Genomic DNA, 14270 nt, shown 5'->3' on the forward strand with positions numbered 1-14270 from the left:
CACATGGTGATCCTGTTATAAAATAAACATCATGGTCAGAGCATGGAAATGTTCCAGACCCGCACCATTGGCTACAGTGTGGACCTTCCATGACTTGAATGGAGAAAAACCTCCAAGGCCTTCACCAGCACAAGCCTCTTATGTTTTGGTGGAACCTCAGCAACAGATCATTGTCATGATGCTTTTCCTTAACTTTGATCAATAAGGGGTCTGAGCTGCCCAGGTCAGGCCCGCTGACTCTCCACATGCCACCCCCTCTTCGCAGGTGCCACGGGAAATTTCTGTTACAATTTTGTATGCTTTTTTGCTGTGGGACCCCCAGATCCTATGAACACCAGACCTGCAAAACCTGGATTCACCTGCTTTGTCTCTCCAGGAAGAACCCAATAGCATCTGGTCCTGATGGCAAGCTCAGGACAATCCACGCCCGTCACAAATTTAGCTGTGCACTAGGCTGGCTCAGAACCAGAATCGTTCCTGCAGCAGATGGTAGCGTCAGGGAATGGGAGTTTGCAGAAAAACAGGGCCGATTCTAGCCAGAACGTAGTCATCCAAGACCCATGCGACAAACTCAGGGGCTGCCCCGGGGGGGAGAGCCCGTGCAGACCCCACCGAGCCCTTACTAACTTCCATAGCCCACCAGCCCCTCGGGGGAGCTGGGCCCTCCAAGCTGGTCAATCCAGGTGGGTGGCCTCGTCCGCAGTATGGAGGCAATCAGACCTGGGCGCCCACACAAGGAACAGCCCCACGCTCGCCCACAGCGGGCACCCGGGGAGCCATCACGGCCGTGGGGACATTAGGGCCAGGCTGCCCTCCAGCCCAGCCAGCCCTTCAGGACCCCACGGGATGGTCCCAACTTCAGAGCACAGCCGGACAGCAGTGACATTTTCAGGGCAGTTCCAAGAAAAGCTGTTGGGCTTCGCCTGGGGAAATTACAGAGCAGTCCCTGGCGCCACCGACTTCAAACAGCTTTGCATTTTCCGCCCTGGCCCCGACCACTCACCGCACACCTCCCACCACTTCCTGCTCCCTCCAGCATCTCAGAAATGGCCTCTTTCGTTTCTGCAGTAGTGTAGAGAGCAAACCAGACACTGGGCAGCAGCCCCCAGCACCATCAGAGGATGCCCTCCGTCTCCAGCCTCCATATGTAAAAAGCGTCTGAGAATCTTTCAGATACAGCGCAGAGCATATAAAAGTCAACCATCAGAATATTCAAGGGCCATCAGCCCAGGGCACAAAGCCATCGGTGACAGAACTCCACTCGGTACCTCCTCAAGGGCTGGGAGCCCCTAAGGCCAGCCATGTGTGCAGTCTGTGGACAATGCCAGTGTGAGGTCCTGTCACCCAGTTTATCCCAGCTCAGTGGCAAGGCTTCTGCGGGTCCCTTTCCTGACCACGGAGCAGCTCTGTTTTCTGGCCAGAGACGTATTTGATGGATTTGATTTTTTTTTTTTTAAGAGTTTCCTCGTCCACTAATGTACCATTGCAGGGTCTGATCACTGTGACGGTAAGTGCGCCCTAATGTAAATTGCGCCGTAGGAACCCAAACAGGGGTGGTGCCCGGAACTGAACTGAAGGTATTTTAAATGAAGAGCAGCCAGGCTGATGCACGTAGAGAAAGAGCCAGAGAAGGACACTCGGAACCTCCGTGGCCATTCCTCCCAGCCCCGCGGCGTCAGGCGCGGGACCCTGGTCTCTGGAGAGTGACGCGGGCGGACCAGGGCCCTTCCAGCTGAGAGACAAACGTGTGTAGCCCAACATGAGGGGAATGTGGAATGTCAGTGTGTCTGCAGGGGGAGAGGAGCAGGCCCCCAGGGAGCCACGTTCACCTGCAAAGGCCACATGGAGACGGTGAGGCTTGGGTGGGATTTGAAAGCTTGGAAAAGAGGCTGCTGGAGGCAGGGAGGGGAGAGGACAATACGCATCCGAAGCACTGCACGTGGGCGCGCGGGGACTCGTGTGCATAGAGACACGACAGCAGTTTGGGTCACTGGACGCGGGCGGAGTAGAGCCCACCACGTCTGAAAGTGCAAGGTAGGGATGTGGACAGCAGTGAGGGGTGGTTCGTGTCACAACACGGGCCCCGTGGCTGAGCGGCCGCGGTCGGGTCAAGATGGGACGGCCGCTGCAGGGGAGAAGTGTGGATTCGAGAACACGCCGGTTGGCTTCCGTCGGGAGTGAGCGGCCGCATCGCGGGACGCCTTTAAGGACATGCTGCGCAGGGCATCCGTGACATGTAGCCCAGATGCTGGGGAAACCTGGGGGCGGGCAAGCCCATGCGCTGCTCAGCTGCACATGGTGCAAGAAGCCAGCGCCCTTCCCTGGGACAGAGCCGGAGGTCCCTCTGTCAACTCACACGCAAGCACGGAGCGCCCGGTTTGCCAGACCGTGCCACCTGCGCCGGGGCGGGAAATGCCTCCACGGGACATCCCTGACCTCTCAGTGATCCCCTCATTAAGTTACGCCACACCAACATTTCACCAGGTGCTGCTGCGTGCCCAGCACAGCCCGGAACATTAAAGAGTCTGCACTAGGAGATAAAAATCATGCAAACAGAAGTCAGAAAACAGAGAGGAGCTTTCCCTATTCCAATTTGCAATTCAAAGGTTGGCTTCTGTCTCTATCAAGAATGTCTAGACCAGAGCCCTGCAGCTCACAACTGCATGCAGAGGAGCCTCACCTGGGAACTGGTGAGAAATGCAGACCCTCGGGCCCCAAGCTCTCTGCTGGGTCTGCATCCTCATTCCTTCCAGATCCCCATTCAGTCATGAAGATGCTCATCCCCAGAGACGCCCAGCCTGGGAGGGGAGCAAGAAGCAAGCTGGTGCTTCAATCTCAGGTCCGCCTTTCCCAAGCCCCTGAGGGCACAGCATGAGCAGGGACCTGCTCCTGGGGGGCGAACCAGCCTGATCTGTCACAGGGCCCCCCTGGAGCTCCCGAGCTGGGCTGGACCACCCATGAGGGCTGTCCCTAAGTCATCCAGGCCCTTCACGGGAGGGCAGGGAAGGCTCTCCCTTCAGAACCCGCTCTGGAGCTTCCCGCCAACGGTGGACTCAATGGGAACACCCTTAAGTCAAAGTAGCTGCCTTGAGCTGGGGCTGGGATTGCTAATGAGCTCTCCCTCCTGGGAGCTCCAGCCCCCTTCCCTCCACTGGGCTCTCCAGCTCTGTGGCCGCTCCTAGGGACTTAGATGTGACTAATTATGCCAACTGACGATGCATGTCCACGCAGCAGGTGTCGAGCAGTGATAGGCAGTCACCTGCAGGCATGCTACACTGCTGGGCATGATCTGGGCAAAGAAGAGAGCGAGGGAGGAGTCTGCCAGCCAGTTCCATGGTGGCCCAGATCTGAAAGATGGGCGCTAAAGGCATGCAGCTCACACCCATCTCCCTGCATCCTGGGGCCAGGGCACAGTGGATGCTCCCAGGGCACTACTGAATCTGACAAAGTCCACTTAGAGTAAAACATGTCATCTCAAAATAATTGTCTCCACTATTGGGATCTTGACTGTGGCTCCCGATCCCCAAAGAGCCTGAAGAGTCAGGTTCGCCTCTGATGTCCCCTCACTGTCCTCAATAACACAGTCCAGCATCGCTTAAACCAGTGATGATTTTTGACCAGGGCTTTAAAATGATCGATTATCCTAACGTGCCAAATGTAACACTTGCAAGTCTCTGCAATCAATTAAACTTCACTCACCTTGATTTTAAGACTGTGAGCCACTGGTGTGCACTTTGAGGGAGGCTAAGGGCATACCAGGGCAGCTCTGGCATCTGTGCTCTTGAAACTAAGCAGATGCCGCAGCCCCCCAACCTCAGCTCCCGATGCTTTGATCCCTGGTGACCTGCACTGTGGGGCTATGGGCGTGGGGGGCGGGGACAGGCCCTTTGCTCACAGCCCCACTGCAGGCACCATTCCAGGCACAGACGAATTTAGGGATGCCTGCCCTCTGCACCTGATCCACATCCAACGAGCCCCACAGCAAGACAACCACCAAGTCAGTGGTTATCAAAGGCTCTCTCTGGGCAGTGGCATCCCCGAGGGACATGCAGAATTGCAAAGTCCCAGGTCCTACCCCAAGCCTGCTAAGTCAGCATCTCCTGGGCTGAGGCCCAGCAAACCTGGATTTTAACAAACCCCCAAATGGTTGCAACCCTTTCTGAAGGGTGAAGACCACTGGCTTTCATCATTCCGCATCATCCTCCGTACACTTCTGACACTCAGGTGATTCTCACCCCAGCGTATAGACATCAAACTGAGGCTCAGAGTCAGGGTTCTCCAGAGAGACAGAACCAAAAAGGTGTGTGTTGGGGGAGAAGAAGATTATGATAAGGAATTGGTTCACACGACTGTGGAAGTCCAAAATCTGCAGGGTGGGCCCTCAGGCTGGAGACCCAGGTAGCGCTGATGGTGCAGGCAAAGTCTGAAGACCGTCTGTGGGAGAAGCCCCTCTTGCTAGGGGGAGACTGGTCTTTGTGTTATAGTTGGACTTTGACTGATTGGACGAGGCCCACCCACGCTGGGGAGGGCACTGCTTCACTTATGCCTATTGATTTAAATGTTACTTTCATCAAACAAAAATGTTTGCCAGATATCTGGGCACCCTGTGGCCCAGCCACGTTGACACTCAAAGTTACCCCTCACAGCTATCTATGCCCTCAGCCAGCAAGGTAGCCAGGATTGAAACCTGCACAAAGTGGCCTGAAGGCAGCTGTCCGTGACAACACCAGCGGTTCAAGCTGGCCCCTTTCTCCCAGGCCACTGCACTGCCGAGGAGACACAGCTGTGGTGGGCCCAAGCGGTGCCAGTGGCCGAGTCAGACGCTAGCCCTCTTGCCCATGTACCAGCACTATGATCGGGCGCTCTGGCTTGCTCTCTGAGCCTCTGCCTTCTCCCCCGGACTATGGACCTGCCCCAGCAGCAGTGACAGAATGGGGAGCATCCAGCACCATCTGGCAGCACCCAGGAGAGGAGAGCATCATCCCTTCCAGTTTCCCCGAATTGCGTGCGCGCTCTGCTCTGGGGGCAGGGGTGGACCAGAGAGAACACAAGGCTCTCACCAAGAGCCCAGACTGAAGGTAAGAACTAGCTCCAGAGGACAAGCATTATTAGGGAATGACTCAGGGCTCAATCACCTAAGCAAGATGCAAATTTTGCTTCCAGCCTACAAGGTAAATCTTTGGGGTTCTGGGAATTGCAAATGTAGCTCCACTTGATGGTGTTTCCTCTGAGCTGAGAAGATGCTGTGAGGCCTCACCTGGGACCCTAAACAGGACTCAGACCCAAATGGAACTAAAATCTGGTGAATTCTTTCTTTTAAGTGCCCTGTTGCAGTTGGCTGAATTCAAATTAACTTCAGCCTGGTCCAGAGACCTGCTCAGAATCTGACAAAGAGCAAAGGCTGGAGAAACTAGGGTGGTCTAAAGACAGTCCTGCAGTCTGCAGCCTGGGAATGCAGCCCTGCAGAAGGGGGAACAGGGGAGTCCCAGAGGCAAGGGGCTGATTTCCCTCTCGTTTGCATAAATTTGCATATCCCCTCCCAGCAGCTTCCACCCTAGAGGTAGGGAAAGAGCCTGGAGGGCAGCAGGTGTACAATACACAGGAGGCTCCACACGGGGCACGCAGGTCTGCAGACTCCTGGGCTGACTCCATGGCCACAGTGCAGACTTCCAAGCCCCCACCTTCTTCAGTCTCCTCTGGGGTGAGCTCACGCATGGGGCAGCAGAGAAGGCCGAGCAGTTCTGCGCTCAAGGAAACGATGCAGCTAGCAGCCCACTCTGTGCCCACCTGAGGGTGGCAGTGACCGAGCCCAGGGCCATAGCCAGCCACGCCCTTCAGGCCTGCACACAGTTCCATGGAGGCATTCCCTCCCGCCCACCCCACACTGCGCCCCCCGGGCCCCCCGCCCAGGATCACCGCAGGCTGCAGCCCCGTCCCAGGAGACAGGAGCAAGAATGGAAAAGTATCTCACTACCCCCCACCTCCAAGAACTAAAGAGAGAATGGAAATCCGTGCCCCTGGAGCTATTTTTGGTGGTTAGTTTTCCACCCAAAACTCACCCCGGATGTGCACCCAGATACCCCCCTCCCTCCAGCTGGTGCCCTTCCTCCCCCACCACCTGGACCATTGCTGGGCCCTGCTGACTTGCACACTGTTGTCCCCAGTGTTTCCCTCGCACTGGCTACCTGGAAGCTTGCCCCCCCCAGCCCCCCATCATGACAGAGCCGCTTCCCAGAGTCACGTGGTCTCGTGCCTGCTCCCTGCTCTGTTCCCTTTCCTCTGTCCTCAGCCCCCAACTTTCTCCACTCTGTCCTTCCGCCCATCTGTCCATCGGTGTCCATGTTCTCTGTCCATTCCCCATTCATTCCTGGCATTTCCCGTGATCCTCAGAGTCATGGAGACATTGGCCCAGAGACAACTTCTCCACCCAAATTCGGCGCATTATATCATCACCATCATCTTGCTCTCCCTCACAGCTACCTTTTTTTTCCAATTTTCTACTTTTCCTTCCATTAAAAAGAAATCCAACCACCCTTCTTATTACTTATTCCCTTTGTATCTTTTCACTATAATTCTCTGTTCAAGAACTCAGGCCACTGTCTGCACCATTGCCCATTTGATGCCGCCACCTTTATCAGCCATTTTGACTATGAATTTCTGCTCAAGAAAATGCCCAGAAAACATCTCCAACTTCATCTGAAGATGGCCCTGAAGACCTCTTTCATGATTTTTCTAGTGTTACTTTGATGTACAGAGCTGACCAATTAGCTCCAGCACACCTCAACTCAGACACTGCGGTCTTCCTTGTTGAAATGATCAATACAGCTGCATCAATAAATACATCTGGTAGAACAAAAATTAATTGTTCTTCAGTCAGTATTCTGTGATAAGTATTATATCTTGATCTTTCTTCTGCAGAATCAAGAAGAGTCTAGTTTTAGACATAAATTATATTGTATTCTTCAACTCAAAAACCCTAATGATGCCCTTGGACTCTAAGATAAAGTTCCAAACTCCCTGGATTCAGGTCTTCTGTCCACTTCAGCCTAAGTATGGCCCACTATCTGCAATGTGAGTATTGAATAAGTACTATTATCATTATTAATATGTATTTTTAGTCAACTCTTTCATAAGTACATTTGTCACCTCGATGAACTTGAAGATCCTAGTGTCCAGAACCATAACTCCCTGTACAGAAAGTCCCACAGAACCCAGAGCACACACTGAATTTCCAAGGTGCCCTGTGGAACTAGGTACTGAGTTTGACAAACATTTGATGAGCCTAGGCCCACTTCAAAAAACAATTGAAGAGGATTCATAAAATGACTGTAAATGCAAGCCTTGACAGCATCCTCCCATATTTTATTTGGTTGATAGAACCTCAAAACCGAAGAAATGATCCAGAACTATGAAGGGTGCAGATACTCTCTTCTCTGGACAGGAAGGAAGCTGCCTCAGTGATGTTGTCACCAAGGGCAAGACAGAGGTCAAAACCAGAACGGCATTAAAGTAAACACAATTTCAGATCGATTTCCCTTCAGTTACTTGCACTGCATCAAATTCTGATCTACACAGGGACAGGAAGCTTGTGGACACCTTTGAATTCTCTACGAAAGGCCAAAAAAATAAATTTGACTATATGGTCCTCTTAAAGTCCTGGGATCTGAATTTCATCCTTCTTCATTTTCTGCTTTCTTCACTGTAGATAAAAATATCTGATTTTTCTCAGAAGTGGGAAAGTGTTTCTAGCCTCCCCAAAAATATCACCTGTGTCCTAGATTATTTGAGACATGTTTTCTGCAACTGCTTTTGGTGGCTAAGTGTTGTGGAGGTTCAGTCCCATAGCATTCAGCAGGGAAAAATCCCCGATGTTTTGGGGCACTGAAAGAGAGTCACTGCTGTAGCAATTTGAAGAAGCTTTAAAATTCTTGGTGGGATGGATGGAGCAATGGATGTGTGCATTCATGAAAGGAAGTATGGATAGATAGATGGGTGGATGGATGGGTAGGTGGGTGGATGGATAGATGAATAGATGCATGCTTGAAAAATGGAAGGAAGGAAGGAAGGAAGGAAGGAAGGAAGGAAGGAAGGAAGGATAAATTGATGGGTGGTTGGGCAAGTAAGTAAACGGATGGATAAATGGTTGGATAGATGAATGGGTGCTTGGGTAGGTGGATGGATGCATGCATGCATGCATGAAAGGAAGGCTGTGTTGATGGATGGGTGGATAGTTGGATGGATGGATGGATAGTGGGTGGCCAGGTGGATACAGGTGGATGGGTGGATGAGAAAGGGAGAGCAAAGGCAAGGAGGGCTGGAGAAAGGAGAGGAGAGAGGAGAGGAGAGGAAGCCAGCTAAAAAGGCTGTGTTCATGATTACTCTCGTTCTGTCTTGGCTCATTACCCCTTCACCCCGCCAGTGTGGTCTCCATGCAGTCAGCAGTATTTCTCTCCTGCTATCAGCACAATAGAGTCAACTCTGAACTCAATTCTTAGAGTTGCTATATTTGGAATTCATTAGTGGTTTGAATTCACAAATCCTGTGGTTTTACACCTAGCTACAGAGGTCAATATTTACAGCATGCTAACAACGCCACACACTCACGGAATTCCTCCCAGCCAAATCTCAAATCCCAGATAAATATATGACTAACTTTGAACGCATCCTGCAGGTCCCAACGGTACAAATGATGACAGAGGGTAGGCCAGGAGTTCTCCAAAGGGAAGCGAAATTCTGTAGAATCTTATTTGAAAGTCATTTTAAAACAAAGAGCTTTAAAAATGTCGATTTATGTTGGGATGCCTGGGTGGCTCAGTTGGTTGAGTGTCCAACTCTTGATTTCAGCTCGGGTCATGATCTCAGGGTCGTGGGATCGAGCCCCATGACGGGCTCCACGGTCAGTGGGGAGTCTGCTTGAAATTCTCTCTCTCCCTCTCTCTCTGTCCCTCCCCCCAACTCATGCTCTCTCTCTCACACACAAAAAACTAAAAGTGTATATATGTTGACTTGTAATCCTCTCTCTAGCAATATATCTTCAGGAAATCATCAGGAATACTAAGATTTATATTTTTAAAAGTTCACTTGAGAATTTTCATGGTAACATATGGAAACAGTCGAGATTTCCAATAATAAGGGAATCATTACATAAATGATGACACATGAAATGAAGAGTTTAATATAGCTATTAAAAATCTTGTTTACAATTGAATCTGATGTCATCAGTAAATGCTTATAACCTCACATGTAAGAGAGAAAACATCAAAAATATATGCAAAGTAGCGGCACCTGGGTGGCTCAGTGGGTTAAGCGTCTGCCTTCGGCTCAAAGTCATGATCCCCGGGTCCTGGGGTCAAGGCCCTCATCGGGCTCCCTGCTCAGCGGGAGGCCTGTTTCTCCCTCTGTCACTCCCCCTGCTTGTGTTCCCTCTCTCACCATGTCTCTCTCTGTCAAATAAATAAATAAAATCTTTAAAAAAATTTTTTTAATATATGCAAAGTAATTATTTAGGAAAAATTACCATAATGAAATATGGAACATGCCAATAGCAAGAACCATAACGGATGATCTCAGCAGAATTATGAATAATTTTTACTTTTCCCTTTATATTTTTCTTCCAGTTTTCTACAGATTATTTTTTTAACTCTGATTTCTATCAGGGCAACATCCTCTAATAACCAGGAAAACGCAAGAGCCTGGAGTGAAAGACAACAGTCCGGCCCCCATCCTGCTTCCCAGAGGAACACCTGTAACTGCCCTCTGTCCCCGGGAATGACCAGGGACTGATGCGCCGCTCATGTGGGTCTTCAGCTCGGATAATGCCCAGTGGGTTTCCAGCTGAAAAGTGAGGGTTTTGCTAACTTCTCCTAACCCCTTGTCCCAATGTATTCACATGTAAGATTCCAGTTATTTTATGTGTTACCTTTGGGACTCTAAGGATATTCTTAAATATTTCATCAACTTTGAAAGTAACTCCTGACATGTGGCCCTGTAGGATGGGGTTAACCTCTGTCCTGCCCTCCCCTTTACACCCCTTGCCTTACTACTTTTTACCTGGACGTTGTTGAAGTTATTAACATTTACGGTTCCACTGTGACAAACAAGGAACCGCTTCTTGATTACTTCTGACCATTGAAAACAAGCATGCCTTGTATGGTCGTCACTGGAAAACATCCATTGTGAGCCGAACCGCACTGCCCTCACTGGGCCACTTTCTGTTTTGGGAGACCTCTGGGTGGCCCTGCTGCATGCCACTTTTCCTTGGATTTCTCCAAATCCGCACCACCACTTTCTCAAGGCAGGGCCCGGGGCGGGGGCGGGGGGGGGGGGGGGGCGGGCGGGGGCGGGGCTCTTGTTTTGCTCTGGTTCTAGTTACCTGTTTTTTCCTCGGGACATTTGCCTTGACTGTGGTCTGAAAACTGTTCCAGGCTCTGAATCCCCGTTCCTCATCTATGGGGCCCATTTCTTCCTGGACATCTCTTTCCTTGGTTTTGACATTCAAGGATCCTTGGGAACAGGGTTCAACTGAGCCCGTCCCGAGAGGTGGGGCGGCCTGGGCTGTGCTCAGGGAGGCTCCTCGGGGGGCTCTGCAGAGGACGGGAGGTCGGGCTCTGCAGGCAGTGCTCTTGTTCCACGAGTGGAAGGGACGCTCCTTCCCCAGGACAAGTCGCACTCCAGCCACTCACCCTCCCTTCACGTCGAGGCCTTTCTTGGGGGTTCCTGGGAGGCGAGATGCAGAGAGCTGAGACCAGGGTCCTATCTCATGCACGTCACCTCTCTGCACCCAGCACACAGTTGACCCAGTGGCCCCAGGGTTCGGTTCAGGAGGATCCTGCAGCGCGGCCCCTGCCTCCCCGAAGGGGACATCTTGGGCACAGTGGCCATGTTGTGGTCATGACAACCGAGGCCCATCTGCTGATCATGTCCCTGCAGCTGCGGCAGCAAGTCCTTCCTCACAGGGAGGCAGGGGCACATCCCAGGGTCGCTGAAGCTTCCAGCACCAAACACATCATCACGGTAATCGTAAAGGCTTTCAGGATCTGTGCAACCGTGACCTCATTTCCCGAGGGAGCGCCTGTCCCAAGGAAGCAGAGAGGTCTGCCGGTAGCATCATCCCCCAAATGGCAGTATTGTGGGGGTGGGGTGTGAGGCAGGACCACCGCTGGGGGAGCCACCCTTGGGATGCATCTGGGTCCCAGTCAGAAACACAGTCTCAGCATCACTGGCTCTAACCAGAAGCAGTAGGAGCCTGTGGAGGGGGCCAGCAGGAGGGCTGAGGGCTCCCCAAAAGGGACGAAACGTTCAGAAGGTGCACAGCCCTCAGAGGTGATGGGACTGGGAACGTCAAACGTGAATCTACTCATGCCGAGTAGGGGCGAGCCCTCAGAACACACCCTGTCTTCTCCAGCTGGGATAAACTCCCCAGCCACCCATTCCTTCCTGAGAGGGGAGAGCCAGGGAGCCTGCCAGCATCCTGGGGTGAGCCTGTAGAAGGAATCTCCGTGCGCTGGAGCCGCGAGAGGGAGGTCAGGCTCTGTCTGCGTGTTCCCTAAACCTGAGCAGAGCTGTCTGGTGAGAATGAGTGGGATTTCCTGAGTTAGAAGTTACAAGAAGTAGGCGCGTGTGCAGCACGGCGAGCTGAGAAGCACACATTCTCATTTGCCCTATAAATGAAGAGCGAGCTCCAGCAGCCCGCCTAGGTGGGAAAGGCCACCCCAGAGTCCCGAAGACTCCCGAACTTGCACCAGAATTTGGCCCAGGCCCTGGGGTTCTGGCGGGGCAGAGCCATCGGAGCACCCCTCAGGGTCCCACAGAGAGCTGTGTCTCGGCCCTCACAGCCCCCCAGGTCCCCTTGCAGATCCCCTGCACTGCCCAGCTGGGCTCGGCCCCTCCGAGGAGCTGGAGGCCCGAGGTAGAGCACCCAGGCGCCATGCCCACCAGACCCCCGTGCACTGCCCCTGGACAGGGCACTAACCTCCTGATCAGGCACACAGCCAGCCCTCCACGACATCCGGCGTCCAGGAGAAACCTCCGTGGGCCCACCCAGTCCCTGTGTGTGGGTACAGGCAGGTGTGGAGGAGAAAGAAAACCAAGGCAGAAACGTATTTAATTCCATGACAGAATCCCTAGGTAAGGTCAGATAAGAAAAGATTTCTTTTCGGTGCTGGGAATTAAGGCATAAAAGCATTTGCACCCATCTGCGCTCCTGTCTTGTGTGGAACGTAGGCATCTTGCTGTGACCGAGCACCCAAGGCCCCTCCCTGGTGCACGAGAAGGCAGGCCTGGCCCAGGTCTGCAGAAGGGCAGCGGTGACTCGAGCTGTCTCGAGGCCTGTAGATCCGGGGGCCACAGAGGATCACAGCCTGGGGCTCGGTTCCCACAAACGGATCAATGGGACCACGTGCCTCGGGCGCTAGAGAAGCCAACATGAGGAAGAGGCAGCTGGTGACCTCCAGGCCTCGGTGGCCGCTCCCTCCTCTGGTCTCAGCCTGAGCCAAAACTCAGATGGAACTTTTAGAACAGAATGTCAGCATCACCCTGTCTGGAGGGCTCTAAAGCACGAGATCCGCGCTGGCGTTTTCCGGACACCACCCTGTTCCTGCCCAAAGCACAGCGGGAGCTGCAGGGCCCACGGGGACCTACCCACCCAGGTGGGGTCTGCCTCCCGGGCTTCCTGGGCCCCGTCCGGCTCCTGGCAGACCTGCTGCCCCGGGGGAAGAGACACCATCCCGCCCGAGGCGCCACGATGCAAGGACACTAAAAATCGCCACGTGAAAAAGACTTGTTCTTTAAAGGAAAAAAAAAATGGTGCTGTGGGAAACATAAAATGCTATGTTCTTTCCTCTGCCTTATGTGCAAATACTTAATTCTCCCAAAAGTTAAGTGCCAGGAAAATACTTTGTCTCTCCTGGAGAACAGCCCTGCCTTTCTTTTCTTTTTTTTTTTTAATTAAGAACCGGCACTTTAAAAAAAAAAAACTCCTCAGCTGCTGAGAAATCGGAGTTAAATGTTAACTCATTCCCAGCGTCCACTTTCCCTTGGGTCCCTGGTGTGTTTGTTCGGCTTCCCCACGTTTCTACTCACGTTGCCCAATTTTCCTGACTTTATGTTCACTTCTTCCGTGGGCTGCCAGGGCCCCTGCAATGCTTCTGAAAGCAGGGAGAGATGAGACGTGAACCTCGAAGAGGCGCCCGCCATCGAGCCTGCAGGAAGCCAGGCTTGGTGGGCACGGGGATGGCCGGAGGAGGGGGACGCGGCCACCCGTGTCCAGGAAAGCGCCTGGTTTCTGGGCCCATCGGGGGCGGGATGGCAAGAACAGGGAGCAGGGGGCGCTCCCGCCGCCGTCCAGGGCCACCAAACAGATCAGCCCAAGGTTCATGTCTTGAAAGAACCACAGTCATTTTCTGATTTTCCAGGGTTCAGGGAAGGGCTGGGCGGATGTCCTGAGCGGGGGTGATGATGACTGTAGCCAGGCTTCGGCGGCGGTGGCAGCGGTGGCTGGCGGCATTCCAGGGCGTGCGCTCAGGCCACTCGGGTGCTCGGCCCCATGCACTACAGTGTGCTTCCCCATGGCATGGTGGCACGAGGTGGTAAGGCCTTCCCGCACGTTCAATCAGGGCTCCAGCCCTCCAGGTGGGCCGGTTCCAAGGAAGGGGACGGAGACCTCCCCCTTCCCCCTCAGCGGGCGCCTGGAACACACAGGCATATCTGAAGCCGCCACCCTGACACCGCGATGTGCAAAGGTCCGGTGGCCCCGACCAGAACCGGAGGCAGAAAAACACCCTAGCGATTGCATCGCTCACCACCCAGGGGACATCTGCTGCCCACCCGAGCGCACCACTGTGGGCAGGCGGAGCTGGAGAACTGGGTGCCGCCCCCCAGCACCATGCCAGCCCCTGGGCCCCGCCAGGCACAGGCCAGCTGCTGGCTGGAAACTATGAGCCAGAGAGGATGGGCTGCCTCCTGCCTCCACCAGGAGTGTGTTTCGCTTTGGCTTGTCTGGGAACAATGGAAACCTAGAGTCTAATTAGCCCCTGGCTCCGAGTCGAAGACGACAGCACAATATGTGCTTTCTCATTTAAAAAAAGAAAAAAAAAAAAAAGAAAGAAAGAAAGAAAGAAAAAGGCATAGGCGCCAAGCTCCTATTCTCAGAACCATGCCTTCTGCTGAATCTGCTGGAAACACTACCCTTGGCGGCTGTGCGGTCTGTGGGGACGTTAATGCTGTATGATGGATGAAGGTGAATGAAGGCATCTGCGTGCATGAGGGCCTCG

The sequence above is a fragment of the Zalophus californianus genome, chromosome 13 (assembly GCF_009762305.2).
Source record: "Zalophus californianus isolate mZalCal1 chromosome 13, mZalCal1.pri.v2, whole genome shotgun sequence".
Classification (NCBI taxonomy): domain Eukaryota; kingdom Metazoa; phylum Chordata; class Mammalia; order Carnivora; family Otariidae; genus Zalophus; species Zalophus californianus.